The sequence below is a fragment of the Papio anubis genome, chromosome 15 (assembly GCF_008728515.1).
Source record: "Papio anubis isolate 15944 chromosome 15, Panubis1.0, whole genome shotgun sequence".
Lineage (NCBI taxonomy): Eukaryota > Metazoa > Chordata > Mammalia > Primates > Cercopithecidae > Papio > Papio anubis.
In genome coordinates this window covers 33,332,374-33,358,629 of record NC_044990.1, presented here as the reverse complement: position 1 = coordinate 33,358,629, position 26,256 = coordinate 33,332,374, and positions in this window count along the sequence as shown.

Here is a 26,256-nt window from a genome sequence, read left to right as displayed (position 1 = left end):
TGGAGGGAGAGGAGATTTATGAAGGGCAAAGGAAATTTTTGCAGCTGATGGAAATGTTCACTATCTTGATTGTGGTATGTACACATGTTAAGATTGATCAAATTGTACTCTAATTGTGTGAGATTGGCATTCTTTATACTTCAATAAGATTAATAATCAAAAAAACTTTAAGAAACAAAACACTTTAGGACATTTAGATTTGTATAATCCCCTCTCCTTTGAGTATGGGAAGAGCTTTTAAATTGCTTTTGATGAATGGAATATGGCAAAGGTGATGAGCTATAACTGTCATGATTATGTTAAATTGTGTGGCAAAGGTAAAGGTATTTTGCAGATGTAATTAAGGCTCTTGAATAGTTGACTTTAAGTTAATCAAAAGGAAGACTATCCTTGGTGTGCCTAACTTAATCAGGTGAAACCATTAAAAGAATGTCCAAGAATTAGAGATAGAAATCACACACTATCCTGAAGGTCTTTAAAAAACAAGCCACTACGAGTTCCACAGTTGCAAGGAATGAATTCTGCTGACAACCATGAGAGCTTTTAAGGACCCTAAGTATCCGATAAGACTCGAACCACCATCAGCACCAAGGATCAAAGGACCTAGATGAAAACAGCTAAGATATGTATAGGCTTCTTGACCCACAGACCTTGTGTGATAATAGATATGTATTGTTTTTAAGTCACTAAATTTGTGGTAAGTTGTTATCTAACAAGAGAAAAAAATTAAAATTAAAATTCAAGATATAGGCTAATTTCAAAAAGTATTTTATTTTTGTAAAACAAATAGTACATGTTTATGTATATCCATATAAATATAATAATCCCCTAATAAATATTGATAGGAGTGAATAACAAAAGCTCAAATTTATAGAATGAGGGATTATGCTATTAGAAGTTATCTCATTTATTTTGTAATGACAGGAGTAAGACTTTTTTTGGGAAATGGTAGCCAATGACAATTATGTTATACTTAATTCACAATATTGAAGACTATGTCTTAAAACAGAGTTTCAATACACATAATATTTGATTATGGCTTACTGTGTCAGCATTCCTGTAAATTCTTTCCCTTTCCTTTCTCTCTCTCTCTCTCTCACACACACACACACACACACATTTAATCCTCATACAAGAAATTGTAAGATAGTTATTATCATCACTATCTTCATTTTTAAATCGCAAAGTTGAGTCACAGATACTTAGGAAAATTGCCTAAGCTCATAGAATATAGTATAGCATAGCATAGCTAGGATTTAAAGACAAGCAGTCTGGCTCCAAAGTAAAATGAATCCTCATGATTAATAAAACACTATTTTGCCTTCTGAATAAACATTTAAATTTTGAAGAAATTGAAAATTAATTGAGTTCCAACACGTTTGTTAACAAGGTGGTAAAAGTGAGTAAAATTATTTTAGTTTAACATTACATGTAACTCTAAGGAGACTGACTTTATTAACTCTCATTTAAATTCACACTAAATGCAAAAGACAATTGGTGTTCTTGCCCAGTGTTGCTTCTCTGGTTCTAGGCATGTGAAACAAAATTAAAGACTTGACTGCAAAGGAAAAACAACAAATTACAGATCTATTGTTGTTGTAACACTTGTTCTATCCCTAATTTTAGGGGTGAAATATAATAACATTCTTTCATAAGGTGGTATGTCTTTCAAAAATATTTGTTTTCCAAAGAGTAGCTCTCTTCATAAGTGTTTTTCAACAGAATTTGCTTTTCACTGAAAGCTACAAAGGAAAGCATTAAAACCACATTTGATGCTCCAGTAAAATGCTATTTTTTTTTTTAACCCGTTGTCTACATTTCGAGGTTGTTTGAAACTGAACCACATGATAAATCAAATCTTATAGTACTGAATACAGAAAGAGAGATTAATATAATATCTTCTATTTTCTCTATTCTTTTCTATTCCAGTGCTTATATTCTGTCTGGCCATATTTGTGAATACAATTGAAGGACATTCTGTATACAATTTTCACATGATTAGGTTTAAAAAGATTTCATGATACGATAGGTTTTGAAAAGTCTTCTTTCTTGATTGTCTACATTATTCCTTCTAGGCTTATTCATGACTTTTTTGGTATTATTATTTTGTCTCTAATATATATCTGCTTAAAAAAATTTAAAGCGTGAGTCTTCTCAAATTGTATATTAAATGAATGAAATCACACAGTTGGAAATACAGTCAGGTGCCAAATAACAATGTTTTGGTCGACAATGGAATGTTTTGGTCAACAACAGACCGCATATACAAAGTGAGGTTGTTAAGATCATAACACTATGTTTTTACTGTATCTTCTATGTTCAGATTTGTTTAGCTATACAAATACCATGTGTTATAATAGCCTACAGTATTCAGTACAGTAACATGCTCAAAGGTTTATAGTCTAGGAGCAATAAGCTATACCACGTAGTCTACACCGTGTCTATACCATATACCTAGCTATACCTTCTAGGTATATAGAAGGCTATACCATCTAGGTTTGTTTAAGTACACACTATGATGTTTTCACAATGAAATTGCCTAACAACACATTTCTCAGAATGTATCCCTGTTGTTAATCAATGCATGACCGTAATTAAAGAAAAAACAACACTTTAGGAAAAACAAGGCACATCAGAGAATACAATTAATTAACTCTTTCATGCCATTAGCTACCTTGACATTGTTGAAGAGTTTCAAATAAGATAATCATCTACTCATTTTTGCTTTAGGCACTAGAAAACCAGACAAGCCTTAGTAATTGAAAGGAAAACAAATAGAGGAAAATGAAGTCTATTAGTAAAAATAATGGAGTGTGTGAAAAATTAGGGAGAAAACTCTTTTAATACACCCCCCACCACACACACAAACAAATTTAAAGCGGCAGTTTAGAATTACATTTGGGTCAGGTGCGGTGGCTCACACCTGTAATCCCAGGACTTTGGGAGGTTGAGGCAGGCAGGTGGATCACTTGAGGTCAGGAGTTCAAGACCAGCCTGGTCAACTTGGCAAAACTCTGTCTCTACTAAAAATACAAAAATTCACCGGGCATGGTGGAGCGTGCCTGCAATCCCAGCTACTCGGGAGGCTGAGGCAGGAGAATCACTTGAACTTGGGAGGCGGAGGTTGCACTGAGCTGAGATCATGCTACTGCACTCCAGCTTGGGTAACAGAGCCAGACTCCACCTTTAAAAAAAAAAAAAGAGGAATTACATTTGACGTTCCTTTTATTTCAGAAGATGCTGTTGTATGCTATATTGTTTAGTTGTCTATATGCAAAAATCTGTTTATATGCCTTTTTTTTTTTTTTTTTTTTGGACAGAGTTTCACTCTTGTTGCCCACTCTGGAGTGCAATGGCGCAATCTTGGCTCACTGCAACCTCCGCCTTCCAGGTTCAAGTGATTCTCCCGCCTCAGCCTCCAGAGTAGTTGAGATTACAGGCATGTGCCACCATGCCTGGCTAATTTTCTTTTCTTTTCTTTTCTTTTTTTTTTTTCTGTATTTTTAGTAGAGACGGGGTTTCTCCATATTGGTCAGGCTGGTCTCGAACTCCAGACCTGAGGGCATTCGCCCACCTCGGCCTCCTAAAGTGATGGGATTACGGGTGTGAATGACTGCGCCTGGCTAGATGCCTTTTAAATACATGTTTGCTATGCCCACTGTTTTGAATTTTGATGCTTTATAAATATAGGTAATGTCTCCCTCAATACTTTTAAAGCTTTCTAAGGGAAGGGAGACTATTCTGTGCCTCTACAATTGTTCCCAGTACACTACCCTATGCTTTGCATAATGAGAAACTTAATCTTTGAGTGAGGAGCAATTGTTTATTTACTTGCTTAACCTTATCCACTGAATTTATTTGACCTTTTATAGACTCAAAATCTCATAATTGGCCTAGCCCTTTTATGTTTTATTAAATTTCAATTATTAATACACAGTTTCATAAATGGAGGGTTAAAAAACCTTCATGTTAAACTAGCATAATGCATGAACACTTCCGTCCTCCCATTACATGTTCTCAGGCATCTAGAGAAACACTTCTCATCTAAGCTTCTCTAGCAATGCTTAAGTCCAAAACTAGGAAGATATGCTTATCCAGACTGTAACACTCTTTAACCCTCCATGAATTTATTTCAAGACAGTAGAATTTTTACTGCTGTGGACAAAAAGACACCCATCTTAGTTTAAAATAGTTTCTCATTTAGCTTTCTTAAGAGAAAATCTTTAGACAAATTAAATTCAGCAGAGTATATTTGAGCAAAGAACAATTCATGAATCAAGCAGCATCCTGACCCAGGACAGCTCCACCCAGCAAGAGTGGGCAGATAGTATTAATAAGAAATAGGAAATGATATACAGAAGCAATATGATTGATTACAGCTCAGCGTTTGCCTTTTATGAGCGCAGTCTGATCAATTGGCAACTTATGATTGGCTGAAGTCTGACTCCTGTGATCAGCTGTAACTTCACTGTTTACAAACTAACTTTTAGTTAGGTTTCAGTTTGTTTATATACAAAGTTACCTTGAAGTATGCTACGTAGGAGTTCAAAGAATAAAGGCAGCAGTAGGCTGCATTTAATTTAATTTAGTAGTGTGAAGAATATGTTTATGTTACTAACTGGCAAAATAATATTTATCAAAACTTACATCATTTTACTTTTAAAACTTTTAGTCGATAAATTGTATATATATAAAATAAAAAAATTATGTTACATTTTTTATTTTTCTGAAGTTTTTAATTTTTAATTTTTATGGGGATACAGTAGAAGTTTATATTTATGAGGCACATGAGATATTTTGACACAGGCATACAATGTGCAATAATCATATCAGGATAATTAGGGTATCCAACACCTCAAGTATTATCTTTCCTTTGTATTACAAGCAATCCAGTTATACTCTTAGTTATTTAAAAATGGACAATAAATTATTGTTCACTGTAGTCACTCTGTTTTGCTATCAAGAACTAGATCTTATTCTTTTTTACAGTCTATTTTTGTACACATTAATCATTCCATCTCTGTCCTCCATCCCCCCACTCCTGTTGGCCACCCTTCCCAGGCTCTGATAGCCATTCTTCTACTCTCTGTCTCCATGAGTTTGTTTCAATTTTTAGCTCCCACAAATAAGTGAGAAAAGGCAAAATTTGTCTTTCTGTGACTGACTTATTTCACGTAACATAATGACTTCCATCTCCATCCATGCTGTTGCAAATGACAGAATCTCATTCTTTTATTTATGGCTAAATAGTGCTTTACTGTGCATATGTACCACATTTTCTTTATCCGTTCATCTGCTGATGGACACGGGTTGCTTCCAAGTCTTAATTATTGTGAATAGTGCTGCAATAAACATGGGAGCGTATATGTATTTTCAATATATTTTCTTTCCTGTGAGTACATATCTAGCAGTGGGATTGCGGGATCATATGGTTGCTCTATTTTTAGTTTTTTAAGGAACCTTCAAACTGTTCCCCGTAGTGGTTGTACTAATTTACACTCCCACCAATAGTTTCTGAGGGTTCTCCACATCTTCACTAACATTCCTTATTGCCTGTCTTTGGACAAAAGCCATTTTTGCTAGGGTGAGATGATATCTCATTATATATTTGATTTGCATTTCTCTGATGATCAGTAACATTGAGCATGTTTCTGTATACCTGGTTTCCATTTCAATATTTTTTTGAGAAATGTTCATAAAGATCTTTTACCTATTTTTAATTAGATTATTATTTTTTCCTGATAGAGTTGTTTGAGCTCCTTATACATTCTGTTTATAATCCCTTGTAAGATGGAGAGTTTGTAAATATTTTCTCTGATTCATAGGGTTGTCTCTTCATTTGGTTGTTTCCTTTGCTGTGCATAAGTTTTTAATTTAATGTGACTCTTTTGTCCATTCTTGTTTGGTTGCCTGTGTTTGCGGGATATTACTCAAGAAACCTTTGCTTAGTTTAGTGTACTGGAGATTTTCCCCAATATTTTCTTTCAGTAGTTTTATAATTTGAGGTCCTATATTTAAGTCTTTATCCATTTTGATTTGATTTTTGTATATGGCAATAGATCAGGGTCTAGTTTCATTTTTCTGCGTATGGATATCCAGTTATCCCAGCACCATCAATTGAAGACACTATCTTTTCCCTATGTATGTTCTTGACACTTTTGTCAAAAAATGTGTTCACTGTAGATGTATGGAGTTAGTTTCTGTTTCCTCTGTTCTGTTCTATTGTTCAGTGTGTCTATTTTTTATGCCAGTATGATGCTGTTTTGGTTACTATAGCTGTGTAGTATAATTTGAAGTCAAGTAATGTGATTCTTCCAGTTTTGTTCTTTATGCTATTTATAGCTTTGACTATTGTGGGTCTATTATGGTTTAATATAAATTTTACTATTTTTTTCTATTACTCTGAATAATGTCATTGGTATGTTGATACAAATTGCATTGAATCTGTAGATTGTACGGGCATTTTAACAATATTGGTTCTTCTAAACAATGAACATGAAATATCTTTCAAATCTTTTGTGTTCTCTTCAACTTTTTAAATCAATGTTTTATAGTTTTTATTGTAGAAATCTTTCACTTATTTGAATAAATTAATCCCTAGGTATTTTATTTTATTTTCAGCTATTTAAAGGGGATTACTTTCTTGATTTCTTTTTCCGATTGTTTGCTGTTGGCATGTAGAAATGCTACTGACCTTTGAATGTTGATTTTGTATGCTGCAACTTTACTGAACTTGTTTATCAGTTTTAATAGTATTTTGGTGAAGTCTTTAGGTTTGTCCAAACGTAAGAGTGCTTCACCTACAAACAAGGATAATTTGACTTCTTCCTTTCCTTGGATACCTGTTATTTCTTTCTCTTTTCCGATTGATCTAGCTAGGATTTCTGGTACTATATTGAATAACAGTGGTGAAAGTGGGTATCCTTGACAAATTTCAGATATTAAAGGAAAGACTTTCAGATTTTTTCTTTCATTATGACACTAACTGTGAGTCTGTCATATATTGCTTTTATTGTATTGAGATATGTTCCTTTTGTACCCAGCTATTTGAAGATTTCAATCATGAAGAGATGTTGAATTTTCTCAAATGCTTTTTAAGTGTCAATTGAAATGATATGGCTTTTATCCTGCATTCTGTTGATATGATGTATCACACTGATGGGTTTGTATATGCTGAACCATCCTTGCATCCCCGAGATAAATACCACTTGGTCATGATGAATGATCTTTTTTTTTTTTTTTTTTTTTTTTTTTTTTTTTTGAGACGGAGTCTAGTTCAGTTGCCCAGGCTGGAGTGCAGTGGTGAGATCTCGGCTCACTGCAAGTTCTGCCGAGTAGCTGGGACTACAGCTGCCCGCCACCACGCCCCGCTAGTTTTTTTGTATTTTTAGTAGAGACGGGGTTTCACCTTGTTAGCCAGGATGGTCTCGATCTCCTGACCTCGTGATCCGCCCGTCTCAGCCTCCCAAAGTGCTGGGATTACAGGCTTGAGCCACCGCGCCCGGCCCATGAATGATCTTTTTAATGTGATATTGAATTCAGTTTGCTAATATTTTGTTGAGAATTTTTCATTCATATTGATCAGGGATATTGGCCTATAGTTTTATTTTTCTGATGTGTCTTTGTATAGTTTTGACATCAGGGTGATACTACCCTTGTAGAATGAGTTTGGAAGTATTCTCTCCTCCTCTATTTTTCAGAATAGTTTGAGTAAGATTGGTATTAGTTCTTTAAATCTTAGGTAAAATTCTGCAGTAAAGCCATTGTGTCCCAGACTTTTCTTTGCTGCGAGGCTTTTTATTCCAACTTCAATCTTGTTACTTGTTATTGGTCTGTTCAGGTTTTGGATTTCTTCAAGGCTTAATCTGGGTAGGTTGTGTCTATAAATGTATTCGTTTCGCTCAGTTTTTCCAATTTATTGGCATAGAGTTGCTCCTAGTAGCCTCTAATGATCCTTTGAATTTGTGGTATCAGTTGTAATGTCTCCTTTTTAATCTCAGATTTTTAAAATTTTGTGTCTTCTCCCTTTTTTCTTTTAGTTAGTCTGGCTAAAGTTTTGTTGATTTTATCTTTTCAAAAAACAAACTTTTCATTTTAATAATTTTTTTTTGTAATTTTTCTTTATTTCAATTTCATTTATTTCTTCTCTGGTCTTTATTATTTCTTTTCTTCTAATAATTTTGGATTTAATTTGCTCTTGCATTTCTAATTTTGGAAGATGCTTCTTAGGTTGTTTATTTGTTTGAAGTTTTTCCTCTTTTTTGATGTACATCCTTATAGCTATAAACTGTTGTCTTAGTATTGCTTTTGTTGTGTCCCATAGGTTTTGGCATGTTGTGTTTCCGTTATCATTTATTTCAAAAATATTCCAATTTCATTCTTAATTTATTCATTGATTCACTGGTAATTCTGTAGCATATTGTTTAATTTCTATGTATTCATGTAGTTTCCAAAATCCCTCTTCTTATTGATTTCTAGTTTTATTCCATTGTAGTCAGAGAAGATACTTGATATAACTTCAGTTTTTAAAAAAATTTTTAAAGACTTGTTTTGTGGTCTAACATATATGGTTTGTCCTTGGGAATGATCCATGTGCTAAGGAGATGAATGTGTATTCTGTGCCCATCGGATGAAATGTTCTGTAAATATCTATTAGGTCCATTTGATCTATAGTGTGGATTAAGTCTGATTTTTCTTTATTAGTATTCTGTCTGACTGCCCAATGCTGAAAGCAGGGTGTTGAAGTCTCCAGCTAAACTTATTTTTCTCTTATTCTCTAATAATGTTTGCTTTCTACATCTGGGTACCTGTTTTTTTGGTGCATATATTTTTACAATTGTTATATCCTCCTGCTGATTTGACCTCTTTATCGTTATATAATGGCATTTTTTACTCTTTTTATTGTTTTTCTTTTAAACTATGTTGTTTCTGAAATAAGCATAGCAACTCCTGCACTTTTTTCCCTTTATTTTCAGTCTATGTGTTTGTTTACAGGTGAAGTGTGTTTCTTGCAGCGAACAGTTTTTTTGTTTTTTGTTTTGTTTTGTTTTGTTTTGTAATGTAAACCATTCAGCCACTCTGTTTTTTGATTGAAGAGTTCTGTCCGTTTACATTCAGTGTTATTACTGATAAAAAAAAAAAAAAAAAAAAAAAACAGCTTCCTCCTGTCATTTTGTGGCTTTCCACTTATTTTGTGGTCTTTTCTTCCTTTTTTCTTTCTTTCCTATCTTACTTTTAGTGAAGGTGATTTATTCTGATGGCATGATTTATTTCCTTGCTTTTTATTTTAGGTATATCTGTTGTATTTTTTTTTTTCCGGATTTGAGATTACCAAGAGGATTGCAAATAATCTTTCTTTTTCTGGTACATATTTTTTTATTATTATTATTATACTTTAAATTCTGGAATATATGTGAAAAACGTGTAGGTTTGTTACATAGGTATACAGGTGCCATGGTGGCTTGCTGCCCCATCAATCTGTCATCTACATTAGGTATTTCTCCTAATTCTATCCCTGCCCTTTCCCCTACACCCAATAGACCCCGGTGTGTGATGTTCCCATCCCTGTGTCCATGTGTTCTCATTGTTTAACTCTCACTTATGAGCGAGAACATGCAGTGTTTGGTTTTCTGTTCCAGGGTTAGTTGGCTGAAGATGATGGTTTCCAGCTTTGATCCATGTCCCTGCAAAGGACATGAACTCATTCTTTTTTATGACTATGTAATATTCCATGGTATATATGTGCCACATTTTCTTCATGCATTCTTTCATTGATGGGGAATTGGGTTGGTTCAAAGTCTTTGCTATTGTAAATAGTGCTGCAATAAACATACATGGGCATGTGTCTTTATAACAGAATGACTTTTAACCCTTTGGGTATATACCCAGTAATGGGATTGCTGGGTCAAATGGTATTTCTGGTTCTAGATCCTTGAGGAACCACCACACTGTCTTCCACAGTGGTTGAACTAATTTATACTCCCACCGACAGAGTAAAAGTGTACCTATTTCTCCATATCCTCTCCAGCACCTGTTGTTTCCTAACTTTTTAATGATCTCCATTCATTTTTATCTGGCATGAGATGGTATCTCATTGTGGTTTTGATTTGCATTTCTGTAATGATCAATGATGATGAGCTTTTTTTCATAATTTTGTTAGCCATATAAATGTCTTCTTTTGAGAAGCCTCTGTTCATATCCTTCATCCACTTTTTGATGGGGTTGTTTGTTTTTGTCTTGTAAATTTGTTTAAGTTCCTTATAGATTCTGGATATTAGCCCTTTGTTATATGGATAGATTGCAGAACTTTTCCTCCATTCTGTAGGTTGCCTGTACACTCTGATGATAGTTTCTTTTGCTGAGCAGAAGCTCTTTAGTTTAACTAGATCCCATTTGTCAATTTTGGTCTTTGTTGCAGTGGCTTTTCGAGTTTGAGTCATGAAGTCTTTCCTCATGCCTATGTTTTGAATGCTATTGCCTAGATTTTCTTCTAGAGTTTTTATGGTTTTATGTTTTACATTTAAGACTTTAATCCATCTTGAGTTAATTTTTGTATAAGGTGTAAGGAAGGGGTCCAGTTCCAGTTTTCTGCATATGGCTAGACAGTTTTCCCAACACTATTTATTAAATAGTGAATACTTTCCCCATTGCTTGTTTTTGTCAGGTTTGTCAAAAATGAGATTGTTGTAGATGTATGGCCTTATTTCTGAGACTTCTCTTCTGTTCCATTGGTTTATATATCTGTTTTGGTACCAGTACCATGCTGTTTTGGTTACTGTAGCCTTGTAGTATAGTTTGAAGTCAGGTAGCATGATACCTCCAGCTTTGTTCTTTTTGCATAAGATTGTCTTGGCTATACAGGCTCTTTTTTTGTTCCATATGAAATTTAATGTAGTTTTTTCTAATTCTCTGAAGAAAGTCAATGGTAGTTTGATGGGAATAGTATTGAATCTGTAAATTACTTTGGCCATTATCATGATATTGTTTCTTCCTATCCATTAATATGGAATGTTTTTTTCATTTGTTTGTGTCCTCTCTTATTTTCTTGAGCAGTGGTTTGTAGTTCTCCTTGAAGAGTTCCTTCATGTCCCTAGTAAGTTGTATTTCTAGGTATTTTATTCTCTTTGTAGCAATTGTGAATGGGAGTTCATTCAGGATTTGGCTCTCTGTTTGTCTTTTACCAGTGTATAGAAATGCCTGTGATTTCTGCACATTGATTTTGTATCCTGAGATTTTGCTGAAGTTGCTTGTCAGCTTAAGGAGTGTTTGGGATGAGATGATGAGGTTTTCTAAGTATAAAATAATGTCATCTGCAAACAGAGACAGTTTTACTCCCTCTTTTCCTATTTGAATACCCTTTATTTTTTTCTTTTTCCTGATTACCCTGAGCAGAAGTTCCAATATTATGTTGAAGAGGAGTGGTAAAAGAGGGCATCCTTATCTTGTGCCAGTTTTAAAAGGGAATGCTTCCAGCTTTTGCCCATTCAGTATGATTTGGCTATGAGTTTTTCATGAAGAGCTCTTATTATTTTGAGATATGTTCCACCAGTACCTAGTTTATTGAGTGTTTTTAGCATGAAGCAGTGTTGAATTTTATCGAAGGCCTTTTCTGCATCTATTGAGATAATAATGTGTTTTTTGTCATTGGTTCTGTGTATGTGATGGATTACATTTATTGATTTGTGTATGTTGAACCAACCTTGCATCCCAGCGATGAAGTCAACTTGATTGTTGTAGATAAGCCTTTTGATGTGCTGCTGGATTCGGCTTGCCAGTATTTTATTGAGGATTTTCACATCGATGTTGATTAAGGATATTGGCCTGAAATTTTCTTTTTTGGTTGTATCTCTGGAAGGTTTTGGTATCAGGATGATGCTGGCCTCATAAAATGGGATAAGGAGGAGTCCCTCTTTTTCTATTGTTTGGAATAGTTTCAGAAGGAATGGTACCAGCTCCTCTTTGTGCCTCTGGTAGAATTCGGCTGTGAATCCATCTGGTGTGGGCTTTTTTTGGTTTGTAGGCTATTAATTATTGCCTCAATTTCAGAAGTTGTTATTGGTCTATTCAGGGATTCGACTTCTTCCTGGTTTAGTCTTGGGAGGGTTTCTGTGTCCAGGAAATTATCCATTTCTTCTAGATTTTATAATTTATTTGCATAGAGGTGTTTATAGTATTCTCTGATGGTAGTTTGTATTACTGTGGGACCAGTGGTGATATCTCCCTTATCATTTTTCATTGTGTCCATTTGATTCTTCTCTCTTTTCTTCTTTATTAGTTTGGCTAGCAGTCTATCTATTTTGTTAATCTTTTCAAAATATCAGTTCCTGGAGTCAGTGATTTTGTGAAGGGTTTTTCATGTCGCTATCTCCTTCACTTCTGCTCTGATCTTAGTTATTTCTTGTCTTCTGTTAGCTTTTGATTTTGTTTGTTCTTGCTTCTCTAGTTCTCTTAATTGTGATGTTAGCGTTTCTATTTTAGATCTTTTCCGCTTTCTGATGTGGGCACTTAGTGCTATAAATTTCCCTCTAAACACTGCTTTAGCTGTGTCATAGAGATTCTGGTACATCTCATTAGTTTCAAACAACTTTGTTATTTCTGCCTTAATTTCGTTATTTACCCCATAGTCATTTATGAGCAGGTTGTTCAGTTTCCATGTACTTGTGTGGTTTTGAGTGAGATTCTTAATCTTGAGTTCTAATTTGACTGCACTGTAGTCTGAGAGACTGTTTGTTATGGTTTTTGTTCTCTTGCATTTGCTGAAGAGTGTTTACTTCCAATTATGTGGTCGATTTTAGAATAAGTGCTATGTGGTGCTCAGAAGAATGTATATTCTGTTGATTTTGGATGGAGAGTTCTGTAGATGTCTATTAGGTCTGCTCTTCACAAAGTTCTCATGCTGTGTTTTTAGCTCCATCAGGTCATTTATGTTCTTCTCTAAGCTGGTTATTCTAGTTAGCAGTAATCTTTTAACAAGATTCTTAGCTTCCTTGCATTGGGTTGGAACATTCTCCTTTAGCCCAGAGGAGTTTCTTATTGCCTATCTTCTGAAGCCTACTTCTGTCAATTTGTCAAAGTCATTCTCTGTCCAGTTTCATTTCCTTTCTAGCAAGGAGTTGTGATTTTTTGGAGGAGAAGAGGCATTCCGGTTTTTGGAATTTTCAGCATTTTTCTGCTGGTTTTTCCTCATCTTCATGGATTTATCTACCTGTGATCTTTGATGCTGATGAGCTTTGGATGGGGTTTTTGCAAGGGTGTCCTTTTTGTTGATGTTGATGTTATTGCTTTCTGTTTGTTACTTTCCCTTTTAGCAGTTAGGGCCCTCTTCTCCAGGTCTGGAGTTTGCTGGAGATCTACTCCATATCCTTTTTTCCTGGGTATCACCAGCGGAGGCTGCAGAGCCACAAAGATTGCTGCTTGCTCCTTCCTCTGGAAGCTTTGTCCCAGAGGGTCATCCACCAACTGGAGCTCTCCTGTATGAGGTGTCTGTCGACCCCTACTGGGAGGTGTCTCCCAGTCAGGAGGCATGGGCATCAGGGACCCACTTGAGAAGGCAGTCTATCCCTTAGCAGAGCTCGAGCGCTGTGCTGGGAGATCTGCTGCTCTCTTCAGAGCCAGCAGGCAGGGACATTTAAGTCTGCTGAAACTGCTCCCACAGCTGCCCCTTTCTCCAAGTGCTCTGTCCTAGGGAGATGGAAGTTTTATCTATAAGCTCCTGACTGGGGCTGCTGCCTTTCTTTCATAGATGTACTACCCAGAGAGGAGGAATCTAGAGGTGCAGTCTGGCTACAGTGGCTTTGCCGCAGCTATGGTGGTTCCACTCAGTCTAAATTTCCTGGCAGCTTTGTTTACACTGTGAGGGTAAATCTGCCTACCCAAGCCTCAGTAATGGGTGACCCCTCCCTCCCCACACCAAGCTTGAGTGTCCCAGGTTGACTTCAGACTGCTGTGCTGGCAGCAAGAATTTCAAGTTCTGCTTCTGCTCACCCCTTGTGGGCTGCACCCACTGTCTCACCAGTCTCAATGAGATGAACTGAGTACCTCAGTTGGAAATGCAGAAATCATCCTCCTTCTGCATTGGTCTTGCTGAGAGCTGCACAACAGGGCTGTTCCTATTCAGCCATCTTGCCGGATCCACCACAAATAATCATATAACCCATTATTTTGAACTGATGACAACTTAAGATTAATTGCATAAACAAACCAACAAGCAAACAGAAAACTAATAAAAGCTTACACTTTAACTTTGTTCCCCTGTTTTTAAACTTTTTGTTGTTTGTATTTATATCTTCTTATAATGTTTATGTCTTGAAAAGTTGTTGTTGTTATTATTTTTGATCAGTTTATCCTTTTGCCTTTCCTCTTAATATATGAGTAATTCATACACCACAATTACAATGTTATAATAATCTGTGTTTTTCTGTGTCCTTAGTATTACCAGTGAGTTTTGTATTTTGGGATGATTTCTTATTGCTCATTAACGTGATTTTTCTTTCAGATTGAGGAATTAACACCCTTACATATTTCTTGTAGGATAGGTCTGATGTTGATGAAGTCTCTCAGCTTTTGTTTGTCTGGGAAATTCTTTATTTCTCCTTCATGTTTGAAGGATATTTTTTGCCAGATATACTATTCTACAGTGTATTAGCCCATTTTCATGCTTCTGTTAAAGACATACATGAGACTGGGCAATTTACAAAAGAACGAGATTTAATGGACTTACAGTTCCACGTGGCTGGGGAAGCCTCACAATCATGGTGGAAGATCCCCTTGATTCTTTTTAAATATTTTAATCTCTTTGCTAAATTTATCCGATAAGATTTTGAATTCCTTCTCTCTGTCATGTTAAATTTTGTTGAATTTCCACAAAATAACTATTTTAAATTTTCTGTCTGAGAAGTCACATATATCAGTCTCTCTAGGATTAGTCCCTAATGACTTATTTAGGGTTTTTTTTTGTGTGTGTGTGATGTTTTGTTTTCCTGGATGGTGTTGATGCTTATGAATATTTGTCAATGTCTGGGTATTGAAATGTTAGGTATCTATTATAATCCTTGCAGTCTTAGGTTTTTGTACCCATCCTTTTTGGGAAAACTTCCAGTTATTCAAAGGAACTTGGGTGCTATCAACTAAGTTTTTGGTCACTGCCCCTCTGTCTGCATGAGGGGGTACCCCAAACCCTGTAACACTGGCTCTTGCAAATTCATCGAGGTACTAGCTTGGCAGTCTTGGATAAGATCCAGAAGAATTCTCTCCATTATCAAACTCTTGTTCTCTTCCCTTTCTTTCTCCCAAACAAATGGAGTCTCACTCTCTTTGTTCAGCTTCCTGGAGCTGGCAGAAAGGTGACACAAGTACCTCTGTGGCCACCACTATAGGACTGTACTGAGTCAGACATGACACCAGCATGGTACTGGGTCTTGCCCAAGGCCAACGGTAAGCACTGACCTCCTACCACCTCTGTTTACTCATGGTTCTAGGGCTCTACAATGAGCAAATAGCAAAGCCAGCTAGCAAGTTCCCGCTGTCACTGAGTGGGTTCAGACATGCGGTCCAGTAGCCTGCACCTAATGTCAGAAACCTTAAGAATCTACCTGTGCTCTATTCTGTGGCTAAGTTGGCACCCAAACCGTAAGACAAAGTCTTGCCCACTGTTTCCTCCTCTTTCCACAGGTAGAATCTCTCTCTGAGGCCACGCTACCTTAGTCCCTGGCTATGGCTAATATCCATTCAAGGTCCAAGGGGCTTTTAAATCAGCTTGTGGTGAATGCTGTGAGGCCTGGGACTCTCTCTTTAGGGCAGTGGTCTTCCCTCTGGCCCAAGGTAGGTCCAGAAATGCTGTCCAAGAGCCAAGGCCTAGAATCAGGGATCCTGAGGGCCAGTTCAGTACTCTACCTCACTGCGATTGACCTGGTACCTAAGCTCCAAGACAAAGTCTCCTTTACTCTTCCTTCAACTTTTCTAAAACTGAAGAAATCTGTCTTTGTAGCCACCAGAGCTGGAAACGTGCTGGATCACACCTGAAGCCACCACATCTCTGACGTTCACCCGAGGCTCACAGCGAGTACTGCCTGGGTATTGCTGCTGATTATTCAAGGCCCAAGGGCTCTTTAGTTAGCAGGAGCTAAATCCTGCCAGGACTGGGTCCTTCCCTTCAAGGCAGTGAGTTCCCTTCTGGCCCAGGATGTGTCTACAGGTGTCATCAACGAGTTAGGGCATAGAATGGAGGATTCAGAACTTCTGTGTGGTACCCTATCCTACTGTGGCTGAACTGATATCCAAGTCACAAGACAAAATCCTCTTTTCTCTCCTCTCAAGCGAAGAGAAGGAGTCTTTACTGGAGCTTCAAGATGTGGTTCTTGGTGTTGGGTGAGGGATAAGGCAGGTACTCCCTTGGCTGCTCCAGCTGGTGTCTCACTAGGTCATATGCCCCCAGTTTCACTGGGGCTGGTGTCTCACTAGATCACATGCTCCCAATTTCACTTCAAGCCCAGCACAGCACCAGGATGTGCCCAGGGATTGCAGTTCTTGTGGCCTAGACTGCCTTTCAAGCTTATTTAGAACCCCACAGCACTTTAGCCTGTGGTAGCAGGGCTTGCCAGAACTCAGATTCTGGAGTGGGTGATTCCCCTGTGGAGAGGGCTGGTGTAAATGCTCCTTCCATGCATGTAGGCTGAATTCTGCCCTCTGTTTGTTTCCACTGTGACAGAGCAGCACTGAGTTCCAATGTGAACTCTTACAATCACTGCATTCTCCCTCACCAAGTACACAGATCCTCTCTCCACACCATGAGGCCACTACCAGGAGATGGGGAAAAGGTGGTATTGGCAATTTTACGCTATCTTTTTTTTTTTTTTTTTTTTTTTGAGGCGGAGTCTCCCTCTGTCGCCCAGGCTGGAGTGCAGTGGCCGGATCTCAGCTCACTGCAAGCTCCCCTCCCGGGTTTACGCCATTCTCCTGCCTCAGCCTCCCGAGTAGCTGGGACTACAGGCGCCCGCCACCACGCCCGGCTAGTTTTTTGTATTTTTAGTAGAGACGGGGTTTCACTGTGTTAGCCAGGATGGTCTCGATCTCCTGACCTTGTGATCCACCCGTCTCGGCCTCCCAAAGTGCTGGGATTACAGGCTTGAGCCACCGCGCCCGGCCAATTTTACGCTATCTTTACTAATGTCTTCAATGCCTCTTTCTGTGATATGAAGATAAAACCAGGTATTGTGATTGCTCACCTGATTTGTGGTTCTTGTGAAGATGCGTTTTTGTGTGGACAGTTGTTAAATCTGATGTTTCTGTTGGAAGAATGATTGGTGAATGCTTCTATTTACCCATCTTGCTCTGCCTCATGCTCCCTTACTTATAATTTTAGTTTGAAAATGTGTTTCAAAATTAAAAGAAATAACTGTTATTGAATACTTTCAGAGTTAGAAAAATACACAAAAAAAAATCCTTTTTCCTTTTTTATTTTTGTTTCCTTTTAAATTAGGAGTATAAACCTTTATGAGAGGAGGGCAGATGGATGTTATCCTATCTTTCTAGAAGCAGATACAAAATTCTGAACCATAATATTTAAAAGAAAAGCTATATTATTAAAAGTTTCCATTGGACATACCAAAGTATCATTTAGTACCCTAAATTACAATGATAAATGTGAGAAATTTCCATTTCATTCAAGATACAAGCAAAGATAGGGCACTCAGTTACCTTTTATTCTTCCAGTTTTATCCCAAGACACACTGGTACTTTATTTATATATTTATTTAGCTTGCTTTTTTCCAAAAATGAAAGGCATCACTATGAATAAGAATAAAAACAGCAGTCAATGAGTTTTATTATGAGAGAAGAATTATTCCTATTTTCTACAGTTTTCAAAAAAGTTAGTTAATATTTACAAAGCAATAGTTTAATGAATTATAAATAGCAAGATATCAGAAAACTAAATTTAAAAGACTTTATCTGATTAGCATAAATAAGTTCAAGATGAAGCATCATCACAGATCAGATAAACAAGCCCAATGTTCATTATTCAAGGACATTTACAAGCTTGCCTTCATCTCTTAAAAAGAAAAAAAAAAAAGAAAAAGAAAAAGAAAAAGAAAAAAAAAGGTGTTTTAAGATTCCAGTTACTTTCTGGCTTATGTTCCAGCTAATCACTTCCCAGTGTAACACCAGCAAAATTACTTCTTGCTAATCTTACTTCTATCAAATTAAATACCTTTTCTCTTTTCTTCCTGATTCACAGATCATTAAGACATTCACAATATATTTTTAAATAACTGAGTTATGGTTCTTACATTGCACAAAACTCTTACTTTCGTCTTCCTGGACTTGTAAGCTCAAGTGATTTTAAGAGAAAACTTGTCACTAATAATATTTTCGCAGACTAACATTATTAAAATATGTTATTATTTTACTACTTGAACAAAAATTTCATCCTTCTCCCCTTGTTCTGTATGGCTTTGAATACATTTCTTATTTTATCTGTGTTCTTATACCTGCGCTCTAGAGTGAAACTTGAATTTCTCATTTTCTCCTTAATTTATGTCTGTTAGTCTCTTGTTCTAGTTTTTTACTCCTTCCAAGCTGCAGGAAGCCTGAGAGTGAATTATTTAGTGTTTATTTGGCTGAATCTCAAACAAGTCTCAGGGTTTTACGCAGCAGACAAATATTAAAGTGCCAAGCGTAGATGTATAGCAATTGATGAGCAAATAGTAAGATTATAAAAATATATAATTTAAAAAGCAAAATAATACTTGAACTTAAAATGATTTGTCTTTAGTCTGTCTAAACCATGCATTGGCATTTTCCATGTCATTTATCTAATATTTATTAGCTACTTGGCAGAATCTTCATTATTGAAATGTAGGGTATTTTTAAAATTATTAGATGTAGAGTTTTATGAAAACATATTACTTTGATTTTAGATTTCTATCTACCTTATTTGGTACACAGTACTAATTTGTATAAAATTTTTTTGATATAAAAATATCAAAGCTAAAATATGTTTATATGCTATAATTAATTGTTTTTTTCAACTCACTTATATTTTCATAATTGGTTACCAGGATATTACACCTTCATACTTCAGACAATCTCCTAAGACTAAATGAAATGGAGATTATATTTCATCTCTTCCTCTTACTTCAACATCCTCTACAAGCCTATTTCCCACCTGTGGAATAAGTAAGATAAGATGACAGTTCCCTCTGGAGTGTATCAAAACATGCCAGAGCAATAAAAACTATGATAGCAGAGATTAAAGTTTCTGACTCCAATTGCAGACTCTCAGCTTTTTAGAGAGCCACTGGAGAATGGCCTTGAGCCTGGCCTCACTATCTCTCTTTCTGTAGTCAGTGCACATGACATTTCACAAACACTATGAAACTAAGAAATCTGTTTTTTCAGAATTGAGCTCTAGGGATGATTTAAATCTTTTAACCCAATGGCAAATGTCTCCAACCTGTAGGGTTAATCAACCATTCAGTCAATAAACTTGAAGACCTGAAGGAAAATGTTACAGAAGTCTGCCTGAGACACATCGGGGGTCATATTAAAGGGATAAAAATGTGTTGTTACTTAAAAGATGTTATAACTGAATCATAGAAATAAATGATACATGTAATCAGAATAGATATGGCCAAATTAAGAATAAACTGTTGACATAGTCCTTTATTTTCTACTGTGTTTAAGACACTATGTAAGACATAAAGATAAATTAGGCACAGATAATTCCCACACAGATCCTTGCACTAGAAATAAGAAATGGTTAATGTATACATAGAGTAGAACAGAATATAGTATATAAGTGCTGTTAGAAAGATATGAATCAACATCAATAGAAGATCACAAGAGAAAGTGATTCTTTTCATAAAGTAAAATCAAGAAAGACTTTCAAGAGAGAGTAGGATTTGAACAAGTCTTGAATAACTGATATAATTTAGTTATGGAAACTGAGTTTAAAAAAAGACCATTCACAAAGAGAAAAAAAATGTGACATGAATAAATTTTTAAAATGTGACTTGTACACTAGAGAATTTTATATCAATTCTGTAGAATATAATTTTCAAAACTATTTTCTGGAACATCAATTATCTGTTGAGATGTAAATGGATATTCCATTAGAAATAAAGATTCTTTAGAAGAAAAAAATTTGTGAAAGAATGAGTATTCTATAAATCGAGAGAACCATAGGGTTAGTACTCATGAAGAGACTGTTATTACAATGATGAATACTACTACTACAACTACTACCACCACCACCGTTGCTACTTCTAAATAGAAACTAAAGCCTTTGGGGATGTGAGGATGAGACGCTATGGGCTTACAAGCGAGCAAGTAGTCAGATTGATGCTCTACCTTGTAAACATAATCAGCTGTGTTTTGAATGAGAACAGAAGAGACAGGGTGACTTTGCTAAAACAGAGGCCAGATCGTGTCACTTTTCTAATTACTACTTTGTACTAGTTTCTTGTCTCACTTAGAGAAAAAGCCGTAATTCTCATTCTGGTCTTTAAGGCCTTCTGTCTAGTCTCTACTATCTCTCCATCATTATCACCTGTATCTCTCTCTAAAATAGTGCTTTGGTCACACTGCTCCATTACTACCAAACTTTAGTGTAACTACGCAACCCGTTATCACTCTTTTATAACTTTCAATCCCCTTAACCTGTTAAATTCGTATTTATCAAACTTATCACCCTCTCATATCCAAATATTTGTGCCTATCTGTCACTGATAGTCAAATGACTCCTCTATTATAAGACGGCAGGAACAAATTAATTTATGTATTTCCAGTGCCTATGACAGTGCCAGGCATTTAATAGTTACTCAAATAGGTACAGAAAGAACTGAATGAAGAGAAAATTAAAGGTGTGGGATCATTTAAAAGTGTTTTGCTATAGCAAATGTAAAAGGAAATAGGACTTTAACTTAGGTGAGAATAGAGAAGACATTAAAGAGTAATATTTAAACAAATCATTATTTTAGGCATGCATTATAACGGAAAGGGGTGGGCTGTGAAGGCAGATGGTCTCTGTTCAAATCCTAGACTCCCAGCATAGTTGTGTGGCCTTATGCACAATGCTTTATTGCTCTGAATTTAAATTTTCTCCCCTGTAGAACGGAGGAAATGCTCCCTTTTCAGATTGCTACAGTTAATAGAGAAAAATCAATGTATAAGATATGGCCTAGGTACAAGTAGGAACCATTATGACGTCACTTATTGGCACATATTTTTATTGGGGTTGGATGTTTTATTTGTGTTGTCTTTACAGTAGATTTTAAGTGTAAAATAATGCACAAGGTTCATGACTTTTATATTTTCCATAGTTCTTAGTAGGTCCCATTATTATTATTACTAACAATACGGAAAACAAAATAATAATAAAGCTCCCCCCATTTCTTGAATATACATGACCTCATAGTAATATTAGCTATGCAATATACTGAATATGTTTTATATATTAGAAAGCAAGCTCATAGTATTAACCTAAGTTGTACATAGTAACACCTCATATAAATGAAAGTCCTGGGATTAAAATTGAAACCTTTTTGGAATTTAGGTATTATCTCATGCTGTTTTCATACACCTGCTATGATATTTATAGCTCTTTAATTGATAGATTTTTTTTTTTTTTTTTGCTAGTTGAGGGTTATCGTTGTCTCTGTTTTTTAAGTTTTCAAAGGTTCAGCTTCCCTTTGCTTATCATATTTTACAACCATATTTAAATTGGTGATTCAAGTTACCTCTTTCTTCACAGACTTCCAGTGACTTCTTACTACATGCTAATCCAAAAATAAATGTTAGATTGTGACCTTTAAATGTTTACTCCAAATTGTCATTTCTACCTATTATTTACCATGTAAGTTTATGACCCTTTGAGCATGGCTCCACAAATACATGTGCAATGCAGAAACCGTGACTCTAAAAGTGTGGAACAGTCTTAAATAAATGAGTGCACATGAACATAATTTGGATTATTTTTTCAAATTCCCACCTCATTAGCTTAACAGACTTTTATAAGCAGGGAACTCCAAGCATAAGAATTTTCACAGCTCAAAATAAAAATTAAAAAAATTTTAATAGACTTTCTTAAGGCTCCTTCAGTGATTTGAATGTATTCCTCACTTTATACCTCATGTTCGGAGGTGTAAAAAAGTAAAGTTTTTCAAAACATTCTACTCTGTACCCTCAGTGCCTAGCTTAATGCCTGTGTGGCAGCAGCATGATTATAAATCCTATCCTTTGATACTTGGTAAGGGAAAAAGACATGGAGAAAGAGAATCAACAAAGCACTCATCTCTGAGAGTTAAAAGCTAAAAAATGAGATAGAGTCTAGAAAATATATTATATATGCATCTTCAAAAAGAAGTGGCAATTGTTTACTAGGTAGATATTGGAAAGGAACAGCAAGAGGGAAATGAGTATAAGATTGAGCTGGCTATTTCATAGAGGACAGAAAATAAGTTAATGTGAGTGGAGAGTAATAACACATATAGATTTGATTAATTTAAATATTTCAGTTGGTGATAGGTATAACTTTTCTGCTATTCTTTTCCTTAGTTCAAATGTAGCATTATGGGATTTGAGGCTCAATGAGTCCCCATTTTAAGTATTTTCAAGCTTATTGATTTTAAGTAAATGTACTAGTACAATGTATTAATTCCTATCACAATGAAAGGTACAGCTATCTACTAACTACCCTGTTGCACAAATGTGCTCTAATCTTACTGGCCTTTACATCTTTGTACATGTTTTGTTAGTCCGGATGGCCCTCATTTCCTGGCCTCTTACCACAAAATGTAGTGAAGGCCTCACATCTTTAGTAACCTTCTCCTGACCTTTACTAACTTTGTGTTAAAAATATATCCCTTATGCACTCATAGCATCATATTATCTATTCCTACCACCCCAATCATACTTTTCAATCACAGTCACATCACAATCACCAGTTTATTTACTTGTCTTAGTCATTTTTCTTCAAGATAACTTACTTAAGGCAAAGACATTATTTATTATTAAATTCTAATCACTTATTGAACTGCTGGATAAATATTAATTTCAATTGCAGATGACAGTTTTGAGAAGGAAAATTCAGTATTCCTAATTGAAAAAGCAAACTTTTTGCTATAAGTTAAAGGCGACAGGAACCTTGCAAAAGGCAAATTGGAGGAAATTAGTCCCACTAAGTTTAATGGAAATGTGAGATAGGCAATTAACACCTTCTGTCTGATGTTGCCATCTGCTCTGAAAAATGAGTATGAAATATGTATAGATGGTGTCAGCACACAAGGGAATCTCCTGGTCTGTGGATTGCAAAAACCATGGGAGAAGCATAGTATCTGGACTGGATAGCACAGTCCCTCATGATTTCCCTTGGCTGGGGGAGGGAGGTCCCTGGAATGGTACTGGTACCAAAACAGATATGTAGACCAACAGAACAGAGGCCTCAGAAATAACACCACACATCTACAACCATCTGATATTCGACAAGCCTGACAAAAACAAGCAATGGGGAAAGGATTCCATCTTTAATCAATGGTGCTGGAAAAACTGGCTGGCTATGTGCAGAAAACAGAAACTGGACCCCTTCCTTATACCTTATACAAAATTAACTCAAGATGGATTAAAGGCTTAAACATAAAACCTAAAACCATAAAAACTGTAGAAGAAAACCTAGGCAATAACATTCAGGACATAGGCATGGACAAAGACTTCATAACTAAAACACCAAAAGCAATTGCAACAAAGACCAAAATTGACAAATGGGATCAAATTAAACTAAAGAGCTTCTCAGCAAAATAAACTATCATCAGAGTGAACAGGCAACCTACAGAATGGGAGAAAAGTTTTGCAATCTCTCCATCTGACAAAGGTCTAATATCCAGAATCTACAAGGAACTTAAACAAATTTACAAGAAAAAAACAAACAACCCCATCAAAAAGTGGGCAAAGAATATGAACAGGCACTTCTCAAAAGAAGACATTTATGTGGCCAAAAACCTTGAAAAAAAGCTCATCATCACTGTCATTAGAGAAATGCAAATCAAAACCACAATGAGATACTATCTCATGCCAGTTAGAACGGTGATCATTAAAAAGTCTGGAAACAACAGACGCTGGCAAGAATGTGAAGAAATATGAACATTTTTACACTGTTGGTGGGAGTGTAAATTAGTTCAACCATTGTGGAAGAGAGAGTGGCAATTCCTCCAGGATCTAGAACCAGAAACACCATTTGACCCAGGAATCCCATTACTGGGTATATACCCAAAGGATTATAAATAATTCTACTATAAAGACACATGCACATGTATGTTTATTGCAGCATTATTCACAATAGCAAAGACTTGGAACCAACCCAAATGCCCATCAGTGATAGGCTGGATTAAAAAAACTGTGGCATATATACACCATGGAATACTACGCAGCAATAAAAAAAGAATGAGTTCATGTCCTTTGCAAGGACATGGATGAAGCTGGAAACCATCATCTTCAGTCAACTAACACAGGAACAGAAAACCAAGTACTGCATATTCTTACTCATAAGTGGGAGTTAAATAATGAGAACACATAGACACAGGGAGGGGAACATCACACACTGGGGCCTGTCGTGGGGCTGGGGGCAAAGGGTGGGAGAACATTAAGACAAATAATGCTTGCAAGGCTTAAAACCTAGATGACGGGTTAATGGGTGCAGCAAACCACCATGGCACATGTATACCTATGTAACAAACCTGCACCTTCAGTACATGTATCCTAGAACTTAAAGTGAAAAAAAAAAGTCTTTTTTTAGTTTTATAAGAAATGAAATGCTCAAACAACAATAATGTTGTAATTTGAATTTCTTGATTTACACCTAAGTTTACTTAACACTTTTCAAGTAGGTATATATGCTTCTTTGCTTATAACATAAAGTATATATTTGTTTTAATTTATTCAATGTTCATTGGGAAAATATTATATGGATTGATTCTGAGAACATTTGTCTTCAGGTGAATGACTCTTCTATATTACAAAATGAGCCAGATCTTCTTGATTAAAAACACTATGAAAATAAGATATTCAGATTATTTGAGATATGTACAAGGTATTGTTGTCATTGACTTAGTGTCTATTTCTTAATGTTTTCTCTCTGATCAGCTTTAGTTCCCTCTTTAGTGGAATTGTCATAGCATGTTACAATTTATGGATGGTGAATTAACTTTGTCTCATTATGGCATTTAATTTGATATCCATAATTTAAATAAGCTTTTATTTATCTTATAGGTTTATCAAAGACAAAAAGCTATAATAAAGAGCCTCTCTGTTGCCAAGCTCACCTTCAAGGAAATATCGTGGATTATTACTGCCTTGGTTACAGTCAATTACAGGAGCAGCAGTGTTATATGCAAGAAAGTACCAAGCTCTAATAAAGGCAGTTTCTAAGTATGATAATTATAAAATTACATGAAAACATTTATTGGGTTCACAGCAAATCCTTTATGAAATTGAAGATGCTGGAGCTGAAATACAGCCAGAATTGATAACAGCACGCAAACAACCTTCAGAGTCAAAAAATCATTCAAAAATGTCTAATCCCATAACTGTATCAAAGCTGGCAGGTGCTCACTACACAGAACATTAATTTGGGAGATTTAGAGGGGATTTTAAAGATAACCTTCTGTGACCAGTATGCTAAGAACACAATATCTCAGGATAAAAATACTCAATATTTTATAATCAATAGCAAAGATGAAGATACAAAATTGAACAAGAGAGTATTTTTAACCCCACGTGATTATACAGTTTCATTACGTCTGTGTTTATATGGATAGAGTGGAATCTGGGCAAGAACATGAAAATAAGACCAGAATTGCTTTCATTCTTATACAATAAGAATTGCAATAGTCAGAATGATGGGCCATAGTCTGAAGGTGTTTGATGTATAACAGCAGGAGCATGGTCCTGAGGAATACTTATGATCACCTAGATAAGGACTTTGAAGGGCAATATTGGTGTAATCCTCTGCTCTTGCTTCCCAAGTTTGCCAGCAGTGCAATGACCTGCATTCTCTTTTAACAAACTTTGCAGTGTTATGCAAGCCAACTTAACAAATTTTGTAAAATCTCCAACACTTACCTGTGTCTTCCAGTGAGTTCTTAATCACTATATTAATAAACTAAAATTCAACAAGGGAAGGGCTTTAGAAAAAAGCAGAAAATGTATTGGATCAGAATAAATGACCAAAATGTGATGCATATATTTGATCTCACTAAGAAATGTAAA